General features: G+C 40.7%; 1 protein-coding gene across 1 annotated transcript in view; it reads left to right on the top strand.

The window, feature by feature from the left end:
* Positions 1 to 26,194, top strand: part of LOC102959460 — a 495,184-nt gene that overhangs the window by 50,667 nt on the left and 418,323 nt on the right. The window contains exons 3-4 of the mRNA XM_042976372.1: positions 4,409 to 4,491; positions 20,028 to 20,214. The gene's annotated coding sequence lies outside the window, so the exon portion shown is untranslated. The remainder of the gene's footprint in view (positions 1 to 4,408; positions 4,492 to 20,027; positions 20,215 to 26,194) is intronic.

Raw genomic sequence — 26,194 nt, 5'->3', positions numbered from 1 at the left:
AGACCCTGAGGGCTTCGAGGGCAGAACCCCCAGGGAGTGACATTGCACTCACCTCTCAGTGCAGGCATAGGGGTGAGGAACTCAGATGTTGCAATGGAACAGACCCAGGTCCTTCCAATGGTGTGATGTTGGACCTCAGTTTTTCTGTCTGCACAATGGTGATAATAGTAATGTCTATTTCCAAGGATTATTTTTAAGCTGAACCAAAATAATATAGGTAAATGGTTTCAGTCTGAGCCTTGCACACTAATTGTTCAGCAAATGCTGGCTGTTGTTATTCGCTGGCCACCTCCCTCTGAGCTTCTGTAGCACATGTCTTGTTGCTTGCACCCAGCATGTCACTTCTCAGATACCACAGTACATCATTTGCCTCAGGGTGGGCCTCTGAGACACATAGGTGGGTACAGGCCAGGCCTCACACTTTTGTGTTCTAGAATAGGGTGATGGTGGTGCATTGTGCCCTATGGGTATTTAGTACTTAAATAAATTCATCCCTGCAGCTCCCACAAGAGAGCTCTGTGTTGCCAGATCTCCATGATGATTCCATGAAAGTCTGAGGCAAGTTTCAGCTGACAGACTTGGCGGTTTTTGTCTATGCCAATATTCTAGGGAATCTTGGGTCAGGCAACAGTAGTTTAAGCGACCTGAAAACAGAGTAAAAATGTATCCCTTAGCACATTCCTTCAGGCTTGTCAGGCATTTCTTTTTACCCAGGAGAAGAATCATAGTAATGTAACCGTCAAACAGAAATATTGAAAAATTCTGCTTTGACCTCAGTTCCCAAACATGTGAAGTGCAAAGTCAGGGCACCTGGAATTCCAAAGGAATGTAGACCATATTGACGAGAGTGATGTGAATAAGGGAATAGGGAGTATTGGAGGAGAAACATTCCATAAGATGGTGAATGAAGGAGACATTTGCGCAGAGATGTGGATGACATGAGAAACCGAGTTATGCCAATCTAGGGGGAGGAAGAGCAACCAGGCAGAAGGAATAGCAAATGCAAAGGGCCTGAGGTATTGAGTGTTAAGTATGTTTAAAGAACAGCAAAGAGGCCATTGTGCTGGAGCCTAATGAGCAAAGGGAAGTGGTTAGAGATTAGGAAGCTAAGAAATTAGGGGGCTGGATCATCTGTAGCTTCCCATTCATTGGATTCTGGGCAGTCACTGGGGAGTCCCAATATAAGTATGTTCCATATAAATGTGATAGTTCTATGTAAATACTTTTCTTAAAGGTCTCTGGCTGCTTTGTGGCTTGCAGGGAGACCAGAGTGAAAGTAGGCAGACCAGGAAGCTTTTGCATAACTCTGGGTGAGATAGTTTGGTGGCTGGTAGAGGTGGCAGCGATAGAACTGCTTCCTTTTGAAATATATTTTGGAGGTAGATCCTGTGGCGTATTTGGATGGACTTGAAGTGTTTGAAGTGGTGCACAATATGAAAAGTGGAGAGCTTTTCTCCCTGCTCTCTCGGAACAACTGATCGAATGATTTGATTCAGTGAAAGGGAGAGAACACAGATGGAAAAAAGCTCTTGGGAGACAACTGTGGGAATCCATCAATACTGGATATGTTAAATTTAGATATCCCAGGGAGATATCAAATAGGAACTTGGAAAAAGAAGCCTAAAGGTCGAGGGGCAGGACAGAGCTAATGGTATACATTTTGGAATCATCATCCAGAAATGGGACTTAAAACCATAGAAGTGGATGAGATATAGAGGGTGAAAAGGAAGAAAGGAGGAGGAGTGACAGAGCCTCAGTCTGGGGCACCTCAGCCTTTAGAGGTTGGAAAGAGGAAGAGCCAGCAAAGGATACTGAGAATCAGCAGTGATGTTGGGAGAAAACAAGAGTGTGGCGTTGAGTTAAAAGTCAAGTTATGTTAAAAGTCCATTTCAAGGGAGGGAGTGATTGCCGCATCAGACGTCTCTGGGAGGTCAAATAAGGAGAGCAATGAGAATTGAGTATTGGGGTCAATACAAGCATGCCCATAGAAGCACTGTTGTTTATTTTTAGCAAAATATTGGAAACATTCCCAAATGTCTATCAACAGGGGAATGAGTAAACACACTGTGCTGTGTTTGCACAGTGGAATTTTATTCTGCTGAAAAATGAATGAGCTAGAGTCATGTGGATGAATCCCACAAACACAGTAGTGAGGATAAAAGTTGGGGAATGTGAGCAGTTGAATACCGTGTATAAAGTTTAAAGTATGCAAAACGAACATTGCTTAGAGGAACCTACATAGTAAAAGTACAAAGACATAAATGAAATGTAAGAAATTTAGGATACTAGTTATTTTAAGAGTGGAGGAAGAGAAAGTGATTCAGGAGGGATACACAGGAGACATTCAGAAATATTGGTAATATTTTGCTTTCTTAAGTTGGGTGGTAGGTACACAGATAATCATTGAATTATTTATACTTTTCCTATGTGTAAATATTGCCTAAGAAATTCTAAATGAAAAGAAAAACAATAATCTAACCACCGAATTTGTCAATACGGACTAGGACAAAAGCATTTTCAGTGAAGCATTTATAGGGCAAGCTGATTGAAGTGGGTTTGAGAGATAAAGGGAGGGGACAAGTGAAAATGATGAAGACAGACAACTCTGGAGTTCTGGTTAGAAAAGCAGAGAAATGGAGCGGTCGCTGGAGGGAGATGTTAGATAAAGGAGGGTTTGATTGACAGAGGGACTCCAAATATAAAGTTGGCTAAGGCCAAGTAATGTGTGAAATTAAAATATAGTTTATATTTAATTATTTATGTTTAGCAGATCGTCCAAACCCCCTGGTTTTCCCTTTGGTGTTTTGGCATTTGACTATCGGTGTTCATTAGCATCTTCACCGAGGAGAAAGAACTCAAATCAGTCCCTTTGGATACTGGCAAAAATAATTTAGTAGAAGCCTCAGTTGGGGAGGAGTTGGAAACAACTCATTTAAATGAGGTTTGGGATTAGTTGTGGATTAATATAGATAGAGCATTGAATAAAAACATCACACAGAATATGCAAATTAGTTCAGGTGTTTTGGAGTGTATGGTTTCTGGAATTAGGAAGATGGTTCAGAATGGTGTGCAAAGGCCACTTATAACCGTAACTTGAAAGAAAAGTTCATGACGAAGGTAAGTTTGGGGAGGCTTTTAGTGTAATTGTTATTCTGCATATTAAGATCTGTTGCTGTTAAGGAATGGGCATAGTGTGGTGGTAGTGGCTGTTGTTTGTACTAGCTGCTGGGGATTTATAAAGATCCTTTCACCCTATCTCTTAAGGCTCATCTAAGATCAAGGATACCTACTAGCAAAATAATGATTAGAATGATAAAATGTAACTTAAACGGACTATAATTCACAGAGAATCTATTGTGTGCCATAGGCATTATGGCTGATTGCATCAAACCCTCAGAGCCTTCATGCAAAATAGGGTCTGTTATCTCCATTTGACAGGTGAGGAAACTGAAGGAGAACAGAGTTCCATAGACAGTTCTAGAACTGGGATCAGAACCCTAGATGTCTAATTCCAAAGCCGGGGCCCTTCCCATTTTTCTGTGCAGCCTCGATCAGGCCCTTAACATGATCAGTTTAACCCCCCTCTATGGGGCTGCAGTTGCTAAGAGGGCCAGTCATCTTGCTTCCTGGTGTTTTGTGTTGCTGCTGACCCTGAGACAGTACGGGTAGGAGTGACCACTGCAGGAAATAGAGCGGTAAGTCAGCTGGAGGTTTTGAAGACCTGCAGGGCATTGGGAATAAAACTGTGACCGCACATTTTGAGGCCTTTTACTTTGTAGAACATCCTGTGTTTCTGAAACATCCACAGTGACTGTTGTTCTCTATTATTTAAATGAGCAAGTGCCCTAGTTTCAGGAGGAAGAGATTTGTTTTTTTCATCAAATTTACTGCACATCTGTTTAAAGAATGTGGCAACAGTATGCATAAATCTCCGATCAAAATATTACAGAACAAGCCAATTTTATCATATTAAAAATGTATGGCCAGACACAATGTGCTGAAAAGATGAAATTACCACGTGGTGCCTTTTCTACTCTGCTTATATTGGACTGTTTATCCCCAAATTAAATCTTGTACAAAAATATACCAGACAAAAAAGGAGTTAAACTTGGCCCGGAACAATTATACTGATGTTATAAAAGTATGTCTGTATAATATACCAACATTGCAAATATATTTTTTATAGCAATAGAATTTTTGTAATGCCTTAAAGAGATTCAGAAACATTCAAATTATATATGCTGTTACATATAATGATGTTTTATGGATATTGGATAATATTATAATATAGATGAATTTTAAAACCCCTTTACTAGAAAATCTTCAAATGTTTTCTAAGTAACAGGAAGTCTCCCTTTGGATGATTTCTAGTGCTAATTGGTATTTTGTTTCTTTTGGGTGAGATCAGCAAGTCAGCGAAGATCCAGCTGGCCTTTTGTATAAGCAGGCTAATTCCTTCAGGTTTCAAGATGGGGACAGCCTCATTTTTTAGTAAGTTTTTAATTTTAATTCCAGTACCATTAACATATAGTGTTATATTAATTTCAGGTGTATAATAAAGATATCTTCTTTATCTTGTTTCTTGGAATAATACCACTACCATCATACCATATCAAGAATTTATGACTGCCTTCTAGTTACAAATACACTATTAGTCATCCTCTATACAACATTTAATTCTCAAAGTAGCTTTATCAGATGATCCTTATTAGCTCATTTTACAGATGGAGAAACTGAGGTGTAGAAAGTTAATTAATTTAGACACCAAGATCTCTGCCTTTGAGAGCGTTGCATGTCTGTAACATTTGATTTACCGCATTATTTTAGCTGTATCATCTTGGGTGGTACTCACAACAGCTCTGCTCTAGATGAGGCAGCTGAAGCATGCCATTCAGACAAGCCAAGTGGCCCTCTCCAGGTCACCAGTGGTGAAGCCTGGCCTTTGGATTACTGACTAGAGTTTTCTACCAAACTTCACAGAAAACTTCACTCACCATGAAAAGAAAGCCCTTTGTTGACTGGGTCTGTGATCAGCTCCAGGGGAGATATGGTAAAGAGATGGGGAGCAGGGGAGGAGGAAGGGCTCAGAGAAAAAACACTTTGTGTAGATATTTTCTCTGCCAGCCAGTCTCCACAGTCTTAAAACTGATTCTTACGAAGAGAGATTGCAAGCAGAAACTGAGGAGCGCCTGGGTGACTCAGTTGGTTAAGCATCAAATCTTTTTTTTTTTTAATTTTTGTTAACATTTGAGAGACAGAGTGAGTGGGGGAGGAGTAGGGAGAGAGAGAGAGAGGGAGACACAGAATCTGAAGCAGGCTCCAGGCTCTGAGCTGCCAGCACAGAGCCTGACACAGGGCTTGAACTCACGGACCATGAGATCATGACCTGAGCCGAAGTCGGACGCTTAACCAACTAAGCCACCCAGGTGCCCCAAGCATCTCACTCTTGATCTCAGCTCAGGTCTTGATCTCAAGGTCTTGAGTTCAAGTCCTATGTCAAGCTCCACATTGGGCATGGAACCTACTTAAAAAAAAAAAAAAAACAACTGAAATGTGTATTTCACACAAACCATCTTTGAAATATTGGGAAAACCCAAAGTCTGTCTTTTAGAATTACAAATTTGGATCATGGTTTCCTGGGGTATATTGGAAGAAGGGAAGCTGAGGAAGCAGTTCAGAGTGGTACAGGCAAAGGGAGTCTTGGGATGAGATTACACATGGGAAATGGCTCTGTCACTAGGGAAGGTGTCAGCACCTGGTACATGTGGCCAACACTGTGGGCAGGACTTGAGCAGGACCGCAGAAAAGGCACTGGCCACGCCGTGTGTTGCAGGCACTTTGTGGTATCTCTGGGTTCTTCCAGGAAAAGCTGGGAAGACTCTGGGGAGGCATGGCACTGAGTAGGCTTTACAACAATAATTCAGGACAGGGACACACACACACACACACACACCCTTGCCTTTGGAAGAAGAGAAGAGTATGAGGTGCTGGAGACATGGGTGGGAAGTGAGATCAGGGTGACCAGAGGGTACTAAAAATGGGCAGGAGCAGAGGAGGATAAGACGAGAGAAGTGGGGTGGGTTGGGGAGGTTCTGGAATAGGAGTCTCAGATGGGTAAAGTTACTTTGCTAGCCACTGGGTGTCACTTGACAATTTGTGAGCAGAGTAGTAGAGTAATCAGAGCTCAGCCTTAGGCAAATGATTTAGGAAAGGAGGTACTAAATGTCTTAGAGTGGATGGAATATTAGAATAGGAAGATACTGGTTAGGAGTCTTTTGATTGTACACGGATACCCCATTTAGCACAGGGCATGGGTTTCTGGTAATGTACGTGCTAACTGAATTGGTTCTACAAAGACTCAGTATAGCATGTCAGCCAAGGAGTGATTCAAGTAATGGAGTATGGAGTATAAGACACACAGGGAGTGGGGAGGAGTTGAGACTAGTGAGGTCAGTGGACTGGAGACCTCTGTGAGGGGGAGGAGCTGGTATAATGAGAGTCTCTGAGTGAGGAGCTGGACGGATGGCACGTTGTAGGATTATAGAGTACACTCTTCGGGGATAAAAGAGTTTCTGGTGGAGATTAGAAACTGGATAGAGAAGTTCTTGGGGCCGGGGTTAGAAAGTCAGAGAACTACTCAGGAGTTGAGTTTGGGGCCAGTCAGGATGGTGGCTGACTTGGGGGAGGCACTGCAGATTTCAGTGAATGAAGCACAATGTCCATGAGGGTAGTAGATGACCAAGCTGAGGACAACGGCCTAGCTGCCACAGGGAAGGGAGCCGGGTTGGATTATGTAGGAGGGTGGAATGATGGTCTGGGAGTTGCTGGTTTCGGGGTTTTGGGCCTGGCTGGTGATCCTGAGTGGCATGGGGTGTTGGGTGAATGAGAAGCCACCTGAGTTGGCTACAGGAGAAGTAGGATTCTCAGAGCAGGCACGTCAAGATTAAGGTGGTAAAGGGACATATGGTGAAGTTGGGGGCGTAAGGGAATTTAAGGAATGGAGATTCCAGAGAACATAGGGCAAGGATTTGGGAGAAATGTGAGTGCCAGAAGTTGGATCAGGGGAGAAGAAACACCCAGCTACTTGGAAATGAGGGAAAAGAAGATGAACCATTGTAGGGGCCAACTGAGGAAGGTAGAGTCATATGGCTTCATGTTAGCCAAGGCAAGAGGTCCTGACAGCCTGCCTGGGGTGAGGTGCAGCTTGGCCTTCAGGACTGATCTGCAGCCTGAGAGGGAGGCCCGGTGTTTGGGTGGCAACAGTGTGGAGGGGCATTCAGTGGGCTCACATGCACTGGGTGGGTGACATGCTCTGAGCATTTGGGGCAAGATTCCAGGACTTGAGATGTAGGGCTTGGCTCTGACAGGGTGATTTTGCTAAAAAAAAAAAAAAAAAAGTTCATGTCACGTCCACGCACAGTACCTCTCCCTTCATCCGAAAGTGAAAGTGCTATACCATAGTTTTTATCAGCCCTGTAAACATCCGGCTCCTGCCTCCCACTTGAGACTTCTGTCTTGCCTCTTCCTTCACAAATTGTATTTCAACTATCCTGAGATGCTTATCCTGGATATTTTTTGCAGCTTCTGACTGGAATTCTTTCCATCCTACACATCTTCCTGTCTCCTCTGCATGCCTGTGGCCCTACAGCCTCCACTTTGAAGAGTTAGCTCAGACTTCTAAGTTAGACTACTAACTTCTAACTTCTAAGTTAGACTTCTAACTTCTAAGCTCTAACTTCTAAGACTTCTGCTTACCACCTTGGGCTGGAGTAGATACCTCATCTCTCACAGATACCCCATCTCTGTTATTATCAGTACCCTCTTGTTACCTCGGTCCTTACACTTGCCACATGACGGTCTCCTTTTTATAGAAAGCCTCCATCAACAGCACTTGACCCTTAGAAACTTTTGAGCGAGACTCATGTCTTATTCCCCGTCACATCCTAGCATCTTTCATGATACCTGGCACATGGAAGACCCTCCATAAGTTCTTAGAGAGTGCCTGAGATAACAGGAGCACCATTAATTAGCCCTGTGAGGAATAAAATGGAGGTATGGATTCCAGAGGCATCGTGATAGAGAACTGACAAGAGTTAGCAAAAGTTTCAGCATGTGTGTGTCTGTGTGCACACTTGGGAGTTTAGTGGAGGAGAAAAGCAGGTCTCAAGGCTTGGGTAATGGGTAAGATTGCCATACCATTAGCAGAAACAAGGATCACAGTGAACACACAGCACTGGGAACGAACCTGATGAGTTTTGAAACTGATGGGGATTGAGGCCCAGACAGGACACACAGATGTCAAAAAGGCAACTGAAAATGGTAGCCTGGGTGGAAGGTGATAAATTCAAAGTAATGAAAATCAAGGGAGAGGAGATACAAAAGTAAATGGCCAACAGTGTTGTGACAGAAGAGCAGTCACTGGAGATTCACCCTCTTTTCTCCAGTCATTTAGTAGAACAGAATAATTGTTATTATTATTATCCTTCTTAATACATGAATCCTACAGACTGATGTAGGCTTTCTGTTTAAACATGAAGCACAATAATCTCTGTTACTTCCTCTCAACTTCCCAACAATTTTATAAAGTAGGCAGGGTGGGTTTTATTCCCATTTTGCGGTTGAAAATGAGACACCAGGTTAGTACAGTCTCAGGAGGGGCAGAACAGATAACAGAGGGGTTCTCCCAATCTCTAGCTGTTGCTCATTCCACTGGGCCACCCTCCTTCCCCTCAGAGAGTAAGAGACCTGTCCTGCACTCCCTGCAGCCCTTGTCATGGAGAGAAGTCACTCTGGCAATCTGCCACACTGGTGGCATGTGACCATTTGCAACTGTGAGGCCAACAGCTTCACAGTTCCATCCTTGAGTTCCGTCAGACCCTTGGGTGGGTGCCATCTATTGTTAATTTATTTGTTTCTAAATTTGTCAGTTAGGTTCTAGTGCTTTACCACCACATTTTCCTTTTCCCTAATCTCTAGGTTCTGAAAGACAATTTGTGGCTAAGACTTTCTTTAGCATATTTTTCAGTAAGCTCTTTTTAAGTATAGCTGGGGTTTATGTAGGACCAAGACTGAATTTATACTGGCTCAAAACTCAGAATATTTTATCTGTTGCACTTTATATTCAGATAGGAAGTGGGGAAAAATATTTCTCTTCTCCTGTCAAAGGTTGTGGTTGAGGTTGGGGATTGCTCAAAAATAACAGTGACCTCTTACTTGGTGATACTTACCCCCTCCTCCCTTTACTCATCAGCCCTATTATCCCCATCCTTCTACTGAAACTATTAGGAAAATCTTCAAATGATCTCTTGAATATCAAACCTAAATGACTGGTATTTCTTTTGTCCCAGTGGAGTTTTCTGTGATATATGTTTTTTTTAAGGCCCAAATCCTAGGATTCATCCTTGATTCTTCCTTCCCTTTTGTTTCCATCATAGTGATGATGATCACCTGTTTTTTGTTTGTGTGTTTAGCTTGTTCATAAGGTGAGTTGCATTGGTTGATTTTTGAATATTATGTCAACATTGCATTCCATGAATAAATTCTCCTTGGTCATAATGTCTTATCCTTTCTATATATTTGTTGATTTGTTACAAGTTTGTTTAGAAATGTAGCGCCTATGTTCATAAGGATATTGGTCTGTTGTTTTCTTTCCTAGCGATGTTTTGTTTGGGGTATTGGGATAACATTAGCCTTATAGCCTGAATTGAGAAGTATTTCCTCCTCTGTAATTTTTTCGAGGAAATTTGTTTTAGAATTGATGTTATTTATTTCTTCAGTATTTGTTAGAATTTACCAGTGGAGCTATCTGAGCCTGGAATTTTCTTTGGGGGAGGGTTTTCAAGTACAAATTCAATTTCTTTAATAGAAATAGATCTATTCAGGCTACATAATGTATTGCCTTATTTTATTGAATTATACTCTACTCATTTACTTTTGAGTGAGATTCATTGTGTCTTTCAAGATATTTGTCCATTTTATCTAACTTGTTGAATTTATAGGCATATAATTACATATTCTTATTATCCTTTTAGTATCTATATAATCTGTAATGATGTCACGTCTCATAACCAATATATCAGTTAGTGCTTCCTCTCTCTTTTTTTTCCTGATTAGTGTTGCTAGAGGTTTATGATGTTACTGACTTTTTTTTTTCATTGAACTAGCTTTTGGTTTCATTGCTTTTTTTTCCTATTGTTTTCCTGTTTCCTATTTCATTGATGGCTGTTTGACCTTTATCATTTCCTTTCTTTTGCTTACTTTGGCTTAATTTTCTCATTTCTTTTTAGTTTATTAAATTTGAAACTGAGGTCATGGATTTGTGACTTTTCTTTTTTACTAATATAGGTGTATGTTTAGTGTTATAAATATCCCCTTGAGTACTATATTAGCAGCATCCCACAAATTCTGGTATGTTGTGTTTTCATTTTCATTCTGTTCAAAATTCTTTCTGATTTCTCTTTTCTTATTTGGCCCATGGGTTGTTTAGAACTGTGTTATTTAGTATCCAAATGTTTGTGGGATATTTTTCATAGATCTTTCTGTTATTGATTTGTAATTTAATTCCATTGTGGTCATGGAACATACTTTGTATGATTTGAATCCTTTTAAATTTATTGAGACTTGTTTTATGGCCCTGAATGCTTTTTTAAAATCAGAGGAATTAAACTTTTGGGGATATCATTTGTGACGGTCAGTCAGCAATGCCCTTGTTAGCAATTTACTGCTTTCCAGTGGACAAAATCCAAATGGGCTCCTCCTCATAAAACTCCCTTTGCTTCCTTGCTTCATCTCCCCAAACCTTTATATCCCTGTTCAACCTAGGACCCTTCTAGAGCAAGAATGAAATTCGCTTACCTTATTTGATAGAATGGGAGGGGGAAGTGTGGAGTTAGGCTGCATAAAGTCAGAAGAGAGGGAGAGAGGGCAAGTAAAGAAGTAATCCAAGGAAGGCTGAGCTCTGGCTATAAAGAGACATTTTATTCTTTGGTTCATAAACTGACTCTGAAGGCAATTTCAAAAGTGTTTTGAGCAATGGCAACATTACCAGGTGAAGAGTTGTAGCCTTGGAGATTACTTTGAATGACAGTACTCATTTGGATGTATGAGTTCTTGAGTGCTTTAGAAAAAATTAATCATTATTTTTAGCTAAATATGTAATTATTTTAGTGAACATTCCAAACTCACTGAAGTACAAGCATGAAGCAATTTTCCTTTCTCTTGTCGCTGCTTTTAACCATTTTTGTCCAACTTTCCTTTCTTAGAATGGTATCAAAGATGTTTTCCTGTAGCTTTTTGGCCACTTTGTTATTAAAGTCTAGTACAGTCTTACTGAATTTGCTAGTCCCATTTCCTGGACTGACCATGGTGGAGGGATCTGCGAGGGAGAGGCAGGGCCTTCTTCAGCATTCCTTTGATCTTCCAGCACGTCGGGAAGAGGATCAAGATTAATAAATGGACACATATCTCCTATCTGACTGTTGCTTACCATCCTGCTCAGCCAAATGAAGTTATTTTGGTGATAAGGGAGAGACCCCAAAGAATCCATTCTAGAAACTGGGACAGCCTGTGTACACGGAAGGCTGGCATCACATGTCCCAGGTGAACATTTGCTTATTCAGTGGTCTCGATGATCTGCATTTAGCTGCAGTTAGCCCAGGTAACTTGGAAGGTCTTTCCTTTCAACCCACAGGAACCTCTAATATTCCTGGTATCACAGTGAATGTTTAGTTACCCGAACTTCTGCTCCTCTCTCTGTCTTGCTGTCTCCCTTTCATTCATTTTTCTCTGGGTCAGATAGGTATCAAATCTGTTACATAAGCAGATATTCAACAGGGAAAAGAGGCCATTCTCATTTTTTTGCTGCTATCCTCAGTCTCTTAAAATACTTCTTTGAGCCCCCACTTTTTGGAGGATGATAGGAACATAAGATGGAAGTGAAGGGAAAACTGTTTACTCCCTCCTTTAACGGGATGGTCAGGATGTGCTAAATTCTGTTGTGGTGACAAACTCCCCTAAGCCTTGGGAGCTAAACACAACAAGTACAAAAATCTTGTTTCAGTTACTTGTCTATCACTAGTTGGTAGGGAGGCTCTTTTTATCATTGCTGAATAGAAGATACTATCTGAGGGGTGCCTGGGTGGCTCAGTTGGTTAACCATCCGATTCTTGCTTTTGGCTCAGGTTGTGATCCCTGGGTCATGGGACTGAGCCCGGCGTTGGGCTCCACACTGAATATGGAGCCTGCTTGGGATTCTCTGTCTCCCTCTGCCCCTCTCTCCCATTCTCTCTCTCCCATTCTCTCTCTCTCTCTCTCTCTCTCTCTCTCTCTCTCTCTCTCTCTCTCTCAAAGTGAAAAAAAATTTAAAAAGATACCATCTGAATAGTGCCAGACACTGTGCCAGAGGGAGGAAGATGAGTTCTGGGAGGCCCCATGCTGGACATTTTCCACTCTGACCTAGAAATGACACATGGTCTACAACTAGTCCCATGGTCCTATCTTGACCAAAGGGTCAGGACCGGCAACTGTTCTGTATACCCAAAAGGGAGAAGAACCAGAAACACTCTAGCAACAGTACAAGTGACCACCATGTTGGTCTCCATGCCATGCTTCCCAGTGCTTCTCTCTCTCTGCTTGCACACTTCCCCTCATTGGTCATCTGCTTCCATAGACAGTTGGGATGTGGGGGTGTCATGTAGGTGGCTGAGGCAGTGGTTAAAGAGGCAGAATCTTACTCTGCTTATTGTTAACACAGACATTCGTGCCACACACATTCACATGCATATGAATGACAACTGTATAGCAGGACAGTGTTCAAGACAAGTTATAGGGATGGAGAAACTTGGGTGTTCCATAATTTAACTCAACACTGGGCATATTTGAATACAGTTTCCACTGTACATTATACTTATTTGAAAAAAAAAAGTTTTGTGAAAAACAATGTGGCCAAAGTTAAAGGGATGAAGCAGAGAAGATTTGGTTTATACATTTTAAGACCCAGGTATGTTTCACATAGAATAAGGGTCAGTGTGAATCCAATGACTGAGGTGAGGCTATAAAATTTGATGAAATGGCTGTTTAAGAAATCTGGAATCCTTTTTACTTTAAAAATCCCTGACTGGTAAATAATGTGATTGCAACATCTGTACTTACGATAGGGATTTCTATTGAGAAAACTGGATAAAAACAAAAGTTAGCAAATAGTTGGTAAAAAATCCTTAAGCCTTTTAAAATTCCATGTTCTAAACAAGGGTGCTATGCATCTTCTAATTTGTTGTAGTTAAAACCACCATGCCATTTTTACTTGCCAGGCATTTCCTCATATTTGATGTCTGTGTCCCAGAACATTCTGCCCTCCTCCATGAATCTCCCCAGACCACTCCAGCCCACGCTCATTTCTCCCCTCCTTGAACCATTGCACTTGGGGGTCATTGTCATACAGCTGTCCCCTCTGTGAGCCTCAGTAGCTGAGCTCAGTGGTCATTTGAAGGCAGGGACCACACTGTGTTTGAAACCCTACAGGGCAAGGATCTTATTGATGTTAGAACAAGTAAAGGACAAAAAAGGATCTATTGGAGGTGTTAGGAGCCCAACAGGATTGCCAGACATACAGACCTACAGTGTACTCACCTAAGCAAATTTTAGTTAGAAGACAGACATTTCAGTAACATTTTAGTTTTTGGTGGGGGTGGGAGGATGGTATGTTGATTTTGGAATCTGGGTCTCAGACACATGGATTTAAGCTTCTAGGCTGCAGAAGTCGGCTTAGGGAAGATAGGTGTGGGGGAAGAGAAACCGAACAAACCTTAATCTCTTACAATTCCTACATTACAGTGTTTCAGCAAATATTTTGCAAAAGGATTTTCTAGATGAACTTCAGACTGCAAGAGGTTCACTTGGTGACTCAAAGAGCTGTGCAAATGATTTTTTTTTTTTAAGGAAATGAACATTGTTCAGCTGAAACTTAAACCTCCATTCTCTTTTACTGGCCTGTCACATTGCTTCATATGTTTTGGTCAGACATGCTTGCCAGAAGAAAACAATATTTATAGGATTGTAGGACTGTAATATGGAATCCTGGTATCTGTCATTTTATGCTTATATAAAAATTCTAATAATAGAACCCTGACTGGCTTTTGCCTCTTTTTTGGATTTGGTAGCTCCCATGAAAATAGCAATTTAAAAAACTAGTAGAGTTTAAGTAAGAATAACTCGAGCTAGAGATCTTTTCAACTCTATCTCCTCTTGACTGCAGTCTGAGACACTAAACCCAAGGGTTGTTTGAGACAGTTTTGGTTTTCTGTTATATTCTATTACTCACTAAAGTACACTGGAATTTTTCAGGCCATGTGACCAGATTTTTGGGTTTGTAAACAAAGTCTTTATAAGAAAGAATCCATTAATGCAGCAAATATAGCCTGTGAGCCACATCCTGTTTTGGTAAATAGTTTTATTGGATCACAGCCATACTTGTTCTTTACATACTTTCTGTGGCTGCTTTCTTGCTACAGTGGCAGACTTGAATACATGTGTGTTCTTATAAAATGTTTATTTTTGTTTTGTGTGCACGTAGTTTTAGTTTTTGAAAGAAGTATGTGTCTTGTATTATGTATCTCATATTTCTGGCTTTTCCACTAAGAACTATGCTTTATGATTTCTTCATGTTATGTATATAAATATCTATTGCATCTAATGCTGCACAATACTACATAGTGCATATCCTCCACGTTTGATGCAACTTTCCCGGTGACAGATGACCATGTTTAGGTCATTGTGTATATCCTACTAGGTCACCACCGTTCCAGGAGCTGCCATTTGCACAGACTACAAATAACACATCAGACATCTTGAACACATCTTGGACTTAGGTGAAAAAAATTTCTTTCAATTATATAATCTAGGAACAGACTTCCTGGGTCATGAGGTATGTACCTTTAGTTTGTATGGACAGTGCAAGACTGTTTCCCCTGAAAATGGCATCGGTCTGTATTTCCACCAGCAATGCAAAGGAATTCCAACATACCTGCATTCCTTGCTCCAATGCTTGGCATTATCCAGTTTTCTAATTTTTGCTAGTCTGATTGGTATAGAGTGAAATCTCCGTGTTGTTTTAATTTGCATTTTTCTGACTACTGATGAGTTTGAGCATCTCTTGATATGCTTCTCATGTTTTAGATTTCCTCTGTATGAATTGTGTGTTTATATTAGTTGCCCATTTTCCTAATGGAGATGCTCTCATTGATGTTAATTTATAGCCATTCTAGATTCTAGATATTAATTTTGTACAGCTTTAAACACTGAAAATATCTGTCTTCTAACTAACTTTGTCCATGGTGTCATTCAGTGCACAGAAATGATATATTTTGTTGCCATAAAATTGAGTTATTGTTTTAGGACTTACCCCTAGAAATTTTATTTAGAAAGTTCTGCACACTTACATGACAATGATTTTCAACTCTATTTCTTCTAGGTTGTATTATTCAGGGATATAGTTTTATTTTACTCTAATGAGTCAGTTTCTGCCAATGACTAAATAATTTTCTTCATTGATTTATAGTACTAATTTACTGTATATTTCTATCACATCATAGATCTCTGTGTTTTCTGTTCCCTAGGTTTATTTACCTGTTTTGTGTAATACCACAGGGATTTTTTTTTAACTTTAAGCTTTACTCTCTTAGAGACTTTCAAATATGCAGGACAGTGATATTAATCATAGTTATCATGATGTACATAGGGCATTTAGAAAAAGCTTTTATAAAAATATTTTGCAAGGAAAGTTCCCCCCCCTTAAGTAATTTATTTTAATGATGACTTATAGATTGGTAGAGGTTATTTTCCATATACATGTTAGAGTATGTTTATTGTGTTTCACAGAGATTTGACTTAAGCTTTTAATTCAGTTGTTTTAATTTATATATTAACTCAGAGATAACCAACATCTTTAAACTACTAAATCATCCTGTCCAAGAACATGGAATCTCTTCATTTATTTGTTATGTGCATATTGTCCTCTCCAGTGTCCTTTATTTATTTGAGTTTTACATTTTCTTTGTAGAGGTCTTTTTATACTTTTGATGAAGTTAACTTCTAGATACTTTGGTAGTCATTGTTGATATTGTGATTGGTATTTTCCTTTTTTTAAAATGAAATTTTCTAAGTTGGGTTTTACAAGTACAGAGAAATTATTTTGATTTTTTTTATGTTGATATTATATCTGGCACTTGTTAATTGTATTGGTACTTCTAGGTAGATTATCAGTCACATCCACATAGCAGACAATTTAAATGCTTGGTTCCAATCCTTATACTTCTTATTTTCTTCCACTTTTTTTGGAACTGACCTTCTACGTTAGGTTAAAATAGTAGTGATGACGGAATGCATCATCATAGATGTCAAATCTTACTAACTGCTCTCCCTGCATCAGTTGATATTATTATATAATTTATTGATAAACTTTTAATAATTTAGATATAGTTTTGTTATTTTTCTTCATTCTGAATATGGTAAATTAGGTTGTTTGATTTTTGATGCATTCCTGGATAACGTCACTGGAGTTTGATACACACACGTACATATACCATTGTTGATTCTGTTAGGTACTATTTTAGTTAGTACCTTAGTATCTAAATTGATAGGGGAAATAGTTCTAGAATTGTCTCTTCTTACACTGTGTTCATCTGGTTTTAGATTTTTATATTTCATTTTTATTAGGAAACAAGCAAAACATCTTTTAAATTTATCAATTTTGTTGTTGTTGTTGTGTGTGTTCTTTATTTCACTGATTTTTGCCCTACTGTTATTATTTTCCTACTCTTTATTTCTTTGGGTTTGCTCTCAGGCTCTTTCTCCAGCTTATTTAGTTGTGTGTTTTGCTAATTTATTTCTAGCTTTTCTTGTTTTATGATTTATTTAAAACTACAAATTTTTCTCTAAACACGGACTTACTAATGTCCCACAGATTTTGACAGGTGGTGTTTTAATTATCATGTGTCTTGAATATTTCTTAATTTCCTTATCTTTTCCTGTTTAACCCAAGAACTTTTTAATAAAATGTGATTTCATTTCCAAATGTTACTTAAGTTATCCCTTTATAGAAATTTCTATTTCTATTTCATTATTGTTGAAGAACGTTGTTTGATATCGTCCTTTAGTATTTATTGAGATTGCTTTGATGATCTATATGTGGCCTACTTTTGTAACTGGGATGTAATGAGAACTGTATTTCCATTTATTGGGATGGAGTTCTCATATATATTCTGTATATATTTGCTAGGATATAGTAATTTGTTATTTAGGTTTTTGATAACTGTGCTGTGTTTTCTTCTGTTTGGTATATTGGCTTCCAATATATCTACCACAACTACAATTGTTTTTTTATTTTTTTAATGTTTGTTTATTTTTGAGGGGGGAAGGTGCGGGGGTGGGGGGAGGGGGGCGGGGCAGAATCTGAAGCAGGCTCCAGGCTCTGAGCTGTCAGCACAGTGCCCTATGCGTGGCTCAAACTCACAAGCTGTGAGATCGTGACCTGAGCCGAAGTTGGATGCTTAACCGACTGAGCCACCCAGGCACCCCTACAGTTGTTGATTAATCTCTTTCTTACTGTGGTATAGACAGTTGTTTCTTTATATATTTAAAGTTGTATTCGATGCATAAATATTTATGTTGGCTACATCTTCTCTGTTTCCTTCCCCCTTTTATGAACTGGTGACATTCTTTGCCCCTTGAAAAGTTATTTAGCTTTAAATTCTATCATGTCCAGATAATATCACTACTAAGTGTTCTTTTGGTTCCATATTTTACTAATACATCTTTTCCATCCTTTTATTTCTAATATATCTGTGTATTTTTAAGTATGTATCTTGCAGTCAATATATTGTTGGATTAAAAAAACATTAAGACAGTTTCAGTATTTTAATTAATGAGTTTAATTTGTATTCTAATTACTATTATGTTAGAACTTAATTCTATCATTTAATTTTTCTATTTACTGTCCTTTTGTTTCCTTTTTCTTCCTGCTTTTTGTTGGTTTTATTGATATACTTCTAATTTTGATTTTTGATGGTTATTCTTAAGACCCAAACATATTTATTTATCCCTATTGATTTTTGAAGTCTTTCTCCTCCCCTCCCTCCCTCCCTTTCTCTTTCTTCACTCTCTCTCTCTCTCTCTCTCTCTCTCTCCCCCTCTCCCCATTAGTAACACAAATACTTTGGCATGCTCTTAAGTCCTTTAGTATCTTAGCCCCCCTATCTGCTAGGTTGTTGTTAGGATCAATTATGATACTATGTGAAAATACCTAGCACAAAATAGGTATCTGATAACACTATTCCCCTTTCAAAGAAGGAATCTTTCATCCTCAAACTCATGTCAATAACTGAAAGTTTTTCTGTTGAAACAATCAGTATCAATGTATTTATTGAACTCCTAAGTGTTATAGTACATGGAAAATAGAAAATGGCACATATGCATGACGTCTGAAGAGCTGTACCTCTGTGCTGTTATTTTAGTATGATGGGACATTTTTGTAGTAGTCTAGATTTAAAGTATAAATGTGAAGACATGGAAGACACAGAGACATGGGGCTTTAGTTCCTCTTTCCCTTGGTTCTTGGTTCTTCCTTTGCTCACTCAACAGTGATTAGGTAAAATCTCTTTTAGAATTCCTCATAATGGTATCTAATGGTAGTTGAGATATCAAGTTAAGTTACTAAGCTATCTGTTACTTATTTTGATAAATACATCCATGGGAACTGTCTAGAGTAAGTTTCTTCTGCTTGTAGCTAAAGGATCCTAATTGATAAAGGCATTCTGGTTCCCCATATTGGCTTTTATAGTACAAACTGTTTTGAGGTTTCTAACACAGGTTAGAGTCCTCACTCTTACTCATTATAATAGCTCCTTGGAGCCTTTTCAGAAACAAGATGCTAATTTAGTAATAAGGTTTTAATTAGGAAATAACCATGAGCATTTGTGAATATTTATCCTGTTATAGATGTTTTATAAACATTCATCGTTTACTCCTTTCCAACAATCCTGAAAGGTAGATGCATAATCCCAATAATTCAGATGGTGAACCTGAGGATGAGAGAGTTTAACTCATCCAAAGTCAGGTAACTAGTATGTGACCGAGGGAGGATTTGAACCTGTCTGTGCTCACTCTGGTACTTTTCTTCACAGTACCAGAGCTGCTCCAACATGGCTTCAAAAAACTTAACTGAGGGGAAAACCCCATACACTTGTTTGTGAATCCTCCCTCATTTTATTTTAACCCACTGTAAGGGCTCACTTAGACAACTTATCAAGGACACATCTATGGCTGAAAGGTCAGCATCCGTCTAACTCATTTCTCTTGTGATTCAAAATCATATTGAAAATCTGATCTCCTGAGAGATGAAACGCTGGTGGGTTATTGCATTTCTTGGTTTTCTTATTTAAAAATAATTAATTTTGTCCATAGTTCCTTATCTCTTTTTCTTTCCCTAGTGCTGAGGTGGTGGACTGGGCTGGAGGCTGGGGAAAGGAACTAGGTGGGGGAGGCAGGTCCAGCTTTGCTTTTATTGGCATTGAAGGCAGTTAATAGCTTAGGGAGAATAGGCTCCCTTGCTGAACTTTGCTGCCAGCATGGCCTCTAAGGAGGCAGGGGATGGGGTTGGGGCCTGCCTGGGGCCATCCCTTGGATTGGGGAGAGAGGATACTGGAGCAAATGATAGCAAGAGGCCTCCTTTTTTTCCCCTTTATTACCATCGGTAATATTACCAAAAAGGTAAATGCAAAACAAGGAGATTATAATGGGGAAAAGTGGACAACACAGCCCAGGGCCCAGGCCCAACTTCTCAGGGCATTTCCATCTGTCCCAGGGAGGCTGGTGCCTTCTGTTCCTGCCTCTTGCTCCTGAAGCAGATCTCTCTCTTATGAGATTCAGAATCTCCCAAGAACCAAAGTGTGCAGTACATATTCCTGAAAGTCACAGTGACAGGTGGGAATGTGGCCAAATGACCCACACCATTCATTCATCATTCCATGTAACAGGCTGCTGCTGTGCAGGGTTCCTGTGGGCCAACTGGTCCCAGCCAGCTCCTGAGCATCCTGACTTCCTCTGGGATCTGGTGGTTTTACCTGGACTGACCTTGGGCTGGGGTGCTGGAGAGTTTCCAACAAGTGGATCAGTTTTGTCAGAAGACCTGCCTAATATTTTATTTTGTGCTACATGTGCACAGTAAGTTCATTTTATTTTCAAAGTAATTCTTTACTTGTAGGTATAATTTCCCCTATTTTACAGAATCAAAGATTGAGGTCTAGGAAGTTAAATAAATTCTCTAAGACCCCACAACTAGTAAGTGATAAGAATGGGATTCAAACTCATGTGTGGTTCCTTATCTTTTTGGTGATGTTGTTCCCTCTTAGCTGTGCTGTTTACCCTAGTTGAGAGGACAACCCCTCCCTAGCCCTTGAGGAATGCGAATGATGTTGAGAGTGATGAACAAGGATGGTGATCATTCCAGGAAGAATGAATAAACCTTCCACTGGAAGCTTTTGGATATTGTTTGAATTTCATCTTGTCTAAGTTACAGAAATTAATGAGCTACTAGATCTGGACCTGGTGTGCTTTGATAAAAGGACTTATTTTTAGTGCCTTAGCATTTAAAAGGATCTGTTATAATTTCATGCTTAAATAACACTAAATAAGGGTCTGTGCTTGTCTAGCATAATTGGAAGAAGCAAAGGAAAAGGGGAACAGTTACTTTCAAACAAATGGCATGAATGCATCTTGGGAGAAACTTGAAGATAGAGAAACCCCCAAATAAAACAAACACCACGGGTTTAATTATCCTCCTTGGAGAGCATTTCCTACAGGACAAAAACAGCTTTCAAGCACACGAAGACCTACAGGCTAGGCTGGAGATGTATGGGGTAGCAGTGGGAGTTAGCTGCGGATAGCAGGGTTGCCTCAGTTAAGTAGTGATCCTATCCATCAAACAACCTACCTGAGTTGCCTGAGGAGGAGGAGAACACACAGGAGTGAATTTTCCTCCCTTCTCTGACTCTCTCAGGGATGATTTGTTGACTTGTCCTTTTGCCTTTAACACCACCGCCCTCCTGGCCTCTGAGACCACCTGTCTCAGTACCCCAGGCAATGGGGGAAAAGGTGGCTGAAATAAAGAAGTATGGGAGAGGGTTGAACCAATGGCATAGTAAAAGGACTGCTCTCTCAGACCTCTGGATCAGCTCAGGGTCACTAAGTTGCTTTCCTTCCCCGCTCTAATTGCTTTCCCTGCCTGGGAGCCTCTTAGTGGCGCATCCTCTTCCACGTAGCACCTCTTGGCCCCACCCCTCTCATAGCCACGCCCCTCTCCCCTCAACCTTCCCCGAATTCTGCCTCCCGCCTGCCTTTTTCTCCCACAGTAAAATTTTGCTCTCTCTGTGCATTTGCATTTCTGCTGACTGCAAGGATCAGTTTAATTTCATGGGTGTCATTTCCTTCAAGAAATCTCTCTCTGAGCAGCGGCCCATCGAATCCCCGATAAAACATATTTTCCTACAGTAATGATTTTATGGGCCCATAAGTCATGAATTTATTATGATCTCAGCCCCTGCTGCTGATTGCTGTAAAATGCAAAGTAATTAACAGCGAGCGGTAGCAGTTATTCCCACCTGGTAACGTGTTCCTTCGTTCGCTGATGGGTTTGATTAAAGTAATGACTAAAGAGTGAAGCCCGGCTGTAAAATATTAGCATGATTAATGCTGTATCCTAAATAAGAAACAAAACTAACGGGCACGGTCTGAGGAATTAAAAAAAAACACACAATCTTTCCCTTTCCACCCTCTCCCCCCTTTAAGCAATTGTTCCGGCTCATTTAGAATATGTCTTCCTTCCCATTAAATAATGTATGGATTCCAAGGCCAGGGGCTGGCTAGCAGAGCCTGTCACACAGTTTCCATAACATCTTAGTGTTGGTGTTAATTTTTTCCCCTTTCCTCTTGGATTTGCAGAATGGAGCTTGGATGGCAACATACTTTGAGCTGGAGCCTAAATAGCTCCTTTCATTTCTACATGGGGCCTGGGTCTTCACGGTTCATCTGGGGCATGAGTGAAAGGGCTTCTGGTGACTTTGCTCCTCTGTTGGACCGGTTGGAGCTGGGAGAAAGTTTTGGGGTGAGGGGTTAGTAAAACCAGCTTTAACCAGAGAGGGATGATTAAAGTTGCTGACCTTCAGGGGCACCTGGGTGGGTCCGTCAGTTGAGTGTCCAACTTAGGCTCAGGTCACGGCCTCCTGGTTTTTGAGTTTGAGCCATGCATGGGGCTTGCTGCTGTCAGTGCAGAGCCTGCTTCAGATCCTGTCTCCCTCCCTCTCTGCCCCTCCCACTGTCGCACTGTCTCAAAAATAAATAAAAACGTTAAAAAAGTTGTTGACCTTCAACTTCACCTTTCACAATGTCAGGAAAAACTTGTTTCTAGTACCACCTTTGTCTGGGGACAAATAAGAACTCATAAAAATGCCTACAAGTGGTACCTAAACACTTGGAACATCCTTATTCCAGATGATGTGAAGATGTACACTTTTCTTAAAACCCCACCTTCCCTGGAAGGCCAGGTTGGAGGCCCTCTTGACTGTGGGCTTGGAGGCAGTTCTGCATGTGGAACTCCAGAGCATTTTGCCCTCTCAACTGTGAGAGCACCCCACCTTCCCGAGAAATAAGAGGCTGTAAATAGGTATGGCCCTTCAGAAGTAAGCTGTAGGCAAGTAGAGATGGAGAGGTGGCCTGCTGAGGAGGTCATGGAGATATGAGAGAGATGTGCCTTTGCTCTCCTGCAATTCCTCCAGTGACCCTGGAATTAATTTCACAATGACCTCTGTAGGCTAGGAGAGAAAGAGACAAAAGGAGGCAAATCAGGATTTGCGGGAGTGTGTGGGTAGGAGGAGAATCCTCCAGCCTTTGGTTCTGGCAAGATTTAGGAGGGTCTTTTTTATGAGAGGGTTGTTTGGCCACGTGTTGGAAGACTGGGGCTATGGGAAGACAATCTCATTTCGTTAATTTATTATCAGGCACCTACTATACACCAGGCACAGGGATACAGTCCCTGCCATTAAGAAACTTACTGGCTAGAAACTCAAAGGGAAGAGGACAAAGAAAACCTCACTGGCAAAGAACAGGAGTAAAAGGAGAAATGGGAGTGTTGAGAAGGGCCTCGTGGCCATCATGGCCCTAGGGAGCAGAATGGGTGAGGGGGCTGGAGAGAGAATGCCACCCTGCTACACAGGAGACAGGTGGCTCTGGGGCACCAGGGTGGCTCAGTCAGTTAAGCATTGGACTTCGGCTCAGGTCATGACCTCACGCCTCATGCGTTCGAGCTCTGTGTCCAGCTCTGTGCTGACAGCTTGGAGCCTAGAGCCTGCTATGGATTCTGTGTCTCCCTCCCTCCCTCCCTCTCTCTCTCTCTCTCTCTCTCTGACCCTCCCCCACTTGTGCACTTGCTCGCTCTCTCAAAAATAAACATTAAAAAAGAGATGCTATTTTATTTTATTATTTTTTTCAATATATGAAGTTTATTGTGAAATTGGTTTCCATACAACACCCAGTGCTCATCCCAAAAGGTGCCCTCCTCAATACCCATCACCCACCCTCCCCTCCCTCCCACCCCCATCAACCCTCAGTTTGTTCTCAGTTTTTAAGAGTCTCTTATGCTTTGGCTAAGAGATACTATTTTAAAAAAAAGGAGACAGGTGGCTCACAGAGGTGGTACTATTCGTGAATCTGGAAGGCAAGAGACCACCTTTTCTGGGAGCAGTGGGCATCATTCTGGCTCACAGCCATAAAAAGCAGAGAGAACAGTGTCATCAGTATACATCTCTCCTTGTTTCAGGAGAACTCAGAGGCTTTCAAAATGCAACAAGGTACTTGTGGAGGAAGAGCTGAGGCATGTATGAGACCGTCTTAGGGATTCAGGGACCTAATTGTGAAGAAAGAAATGACTGGTCCAGGGCTTCCATGAGGGGTAGATGTGAGGTCAGACCCCATTAACCAGTCAGTGCCCATTTGCATAGTGCATTGTGTTTCACATGCCAAGTTTCTGGAGGTTGTGCTTCCGAACTGACAGGCCACCTGGTTGTGTTTGGGCAGACTACAGACAGTGGCAGTTTTCACAACTCTCCTGTGAGTCCCTGGAACGTCACCTGTGCCACCCTAGGAAAGTATCTGACAGAAGGGCATCAGGTTTTTCCTGCAGCAGAAAGATAGCTGCTTTCTGGCTGGGGGGTATTCCTGCATTTTCCTAATCAGGTATGAAGCAGCAGTGAGGTGAGGTGGTGGGTCAGGTGAGAAGAAATCTATAAAAATATTTAAACTTTTTCCTCTTCCCTTCTTAATAAATTTTAAAAAATACCCTTGTTGCGTGAGGTTTCAGAAAAAATATAATAAACATGGGCCTTCCTGCCTTTACTCCTCCAACCCTTGCTTTTCACAGGGTAGATGAAGGAAAAGTTATTGGGATTGAGGTGCTGGTACCAGGAAGATAAATGCAGAGCCCTCCCTCTCTCCACCGCTGAGCAGGTCAAAAAATGATTGCATTGGGCGTGAAGGATTTATGTCTGCCGTGAGTCAGTCAGAGTGTCGGGGTAAATCAAGGCTGACGTTTTTAGCATCTGGGAAAAAAAAGCAATTGCATTTTATGTCTACATTTTGCTCGGCTAATCAAGGTGCGGAAGAGACAGTCTGCCTGGGGAAACTTTTCCACTTTTTATTATTTAGGTACGGTTTGGTTTTCTCCATAGAAACACAGAGAAGGTCTATAAAGGCTTCAGTTTAGAGTCAAGAAGAAAGAGAAGGGCCCTCCCTGTCAAATTTGATTTGGAGACAGACAGAGATGTTGGCAGAGGAAGGGGATCTGGGATGGGGCCAGACATGGGGGTTGTCTAAGCTGTCTTAGAATCAAGGAAGTAGATGGTCGTCTTTGCGAAAAATTTCTCCTCTCCACAGGTCTCCAGCAGGACCTATCATGTCACTGTACCATTAGGGAAAAACTGTGGTTCAATGCTTTTGACTAAATTGGCCAGCTATTAATTGACTACTAATCAGTCTTTTAACTGAAGGCACCGGCAAAATAAGTAGATCACTTAAAACTGTTGAACTAGCTGATGTGTATTGACATAGTTCAAGATCAAGCCACATTTAATGTGTGTGAGGGAAAAGAAAAATGAGCAGATTTACTAGTGATATTTCTTTTTAGCTTTCCTTTTCCAAGGCTAATTATCGGTTTATCTAAGTGCTTTGCCTTAGTAAATGAGAATGTATTTGGATTTCATAAGTCTTCTATTTTGCACCAGGGACTAGATTCGGCAAATATACTTTCATGTGTTAATGGGTAGTAATCATGATAGCTAATTTTTTTTGAGGGGGAGGGGATCTGGCATCTCATTAAATCTCCAATGCTTCAGAAGATAGTTATGATCTCTGTTTTACAGATAGGGAAACATGGGGCTTAGAGATATACTCCAGGCGTGCATTCCAGGACTAATATACTCCAGTTTATACCCAGTTTAGATATACACTCCAGGTTATATCCAGCTCTTCTTAGCTAGTAGGAGCTAGAGAAATTCTTTGAACAGAGGCAATTCTGTTTTCCCAGTCTTCATCCCTAACTTTTATCCCTATTGTTTCAGATTTGATCAAAGCAGAGATGCCCAGTTAGTCTAACAATGTTGGGAACAAGGGATTCAACAGAAACAGATTTCATGAATGACCAGGTTTTTCTTTTCATGGCCCTGAAATAGCTTGGGAACCAGCCACTGGTCCTGAAAGTGTGTACTTATGGTGATGATGATGATGATGATGATGATGATAATAGTTAAAATATATCACCTCCTTGCCATGTGCCAGATGCCATGTTAAGCTTTTTATTTTTATTTTTTAGTGCTTATTTATTTTTGAGAGAGAAAGAAAGAGCACAAGCAGGGGAGGGGCAGAGAGAGAGGGAGACACAGAATCTGAAGCAGGTTCCAGACTGTGTGTGTGTGTGTGTGTGTGTGTGTGTGTGCACGCGCGCATGTGTACACATGTCATTGCTTTGTGATGTCTGATATAAGAGATTTCTGGGTTTTCTTTTAAAAATTTAAAACCCTTCCAGGGGCACCTGGGTGGTTCAGTCGGTTAAGCATCTCACTCCAGCTCAGGTCATGGTCTCACAGTTGGTGGTTTC

The sequence above is a fragment of the Panthera tigris genome, chromosome F3, assembly GCF_018350195.1.
Source record: "Panthera tigris isolate Pti1 chromosome F3, P.tigris_Pti1_mat1.1, whole genome shotgun sequence".
NCBI lineage: Eukaryota > Metazoa > Chordata > Mammalia > Carnivora > Felidae > Panthera > Panthera tigris.
The sequence above is the reverse complement of the archived record's forward strand: the minus strand, read 5'-3'. Positions and strand labels throughout refer to the sequence as shown.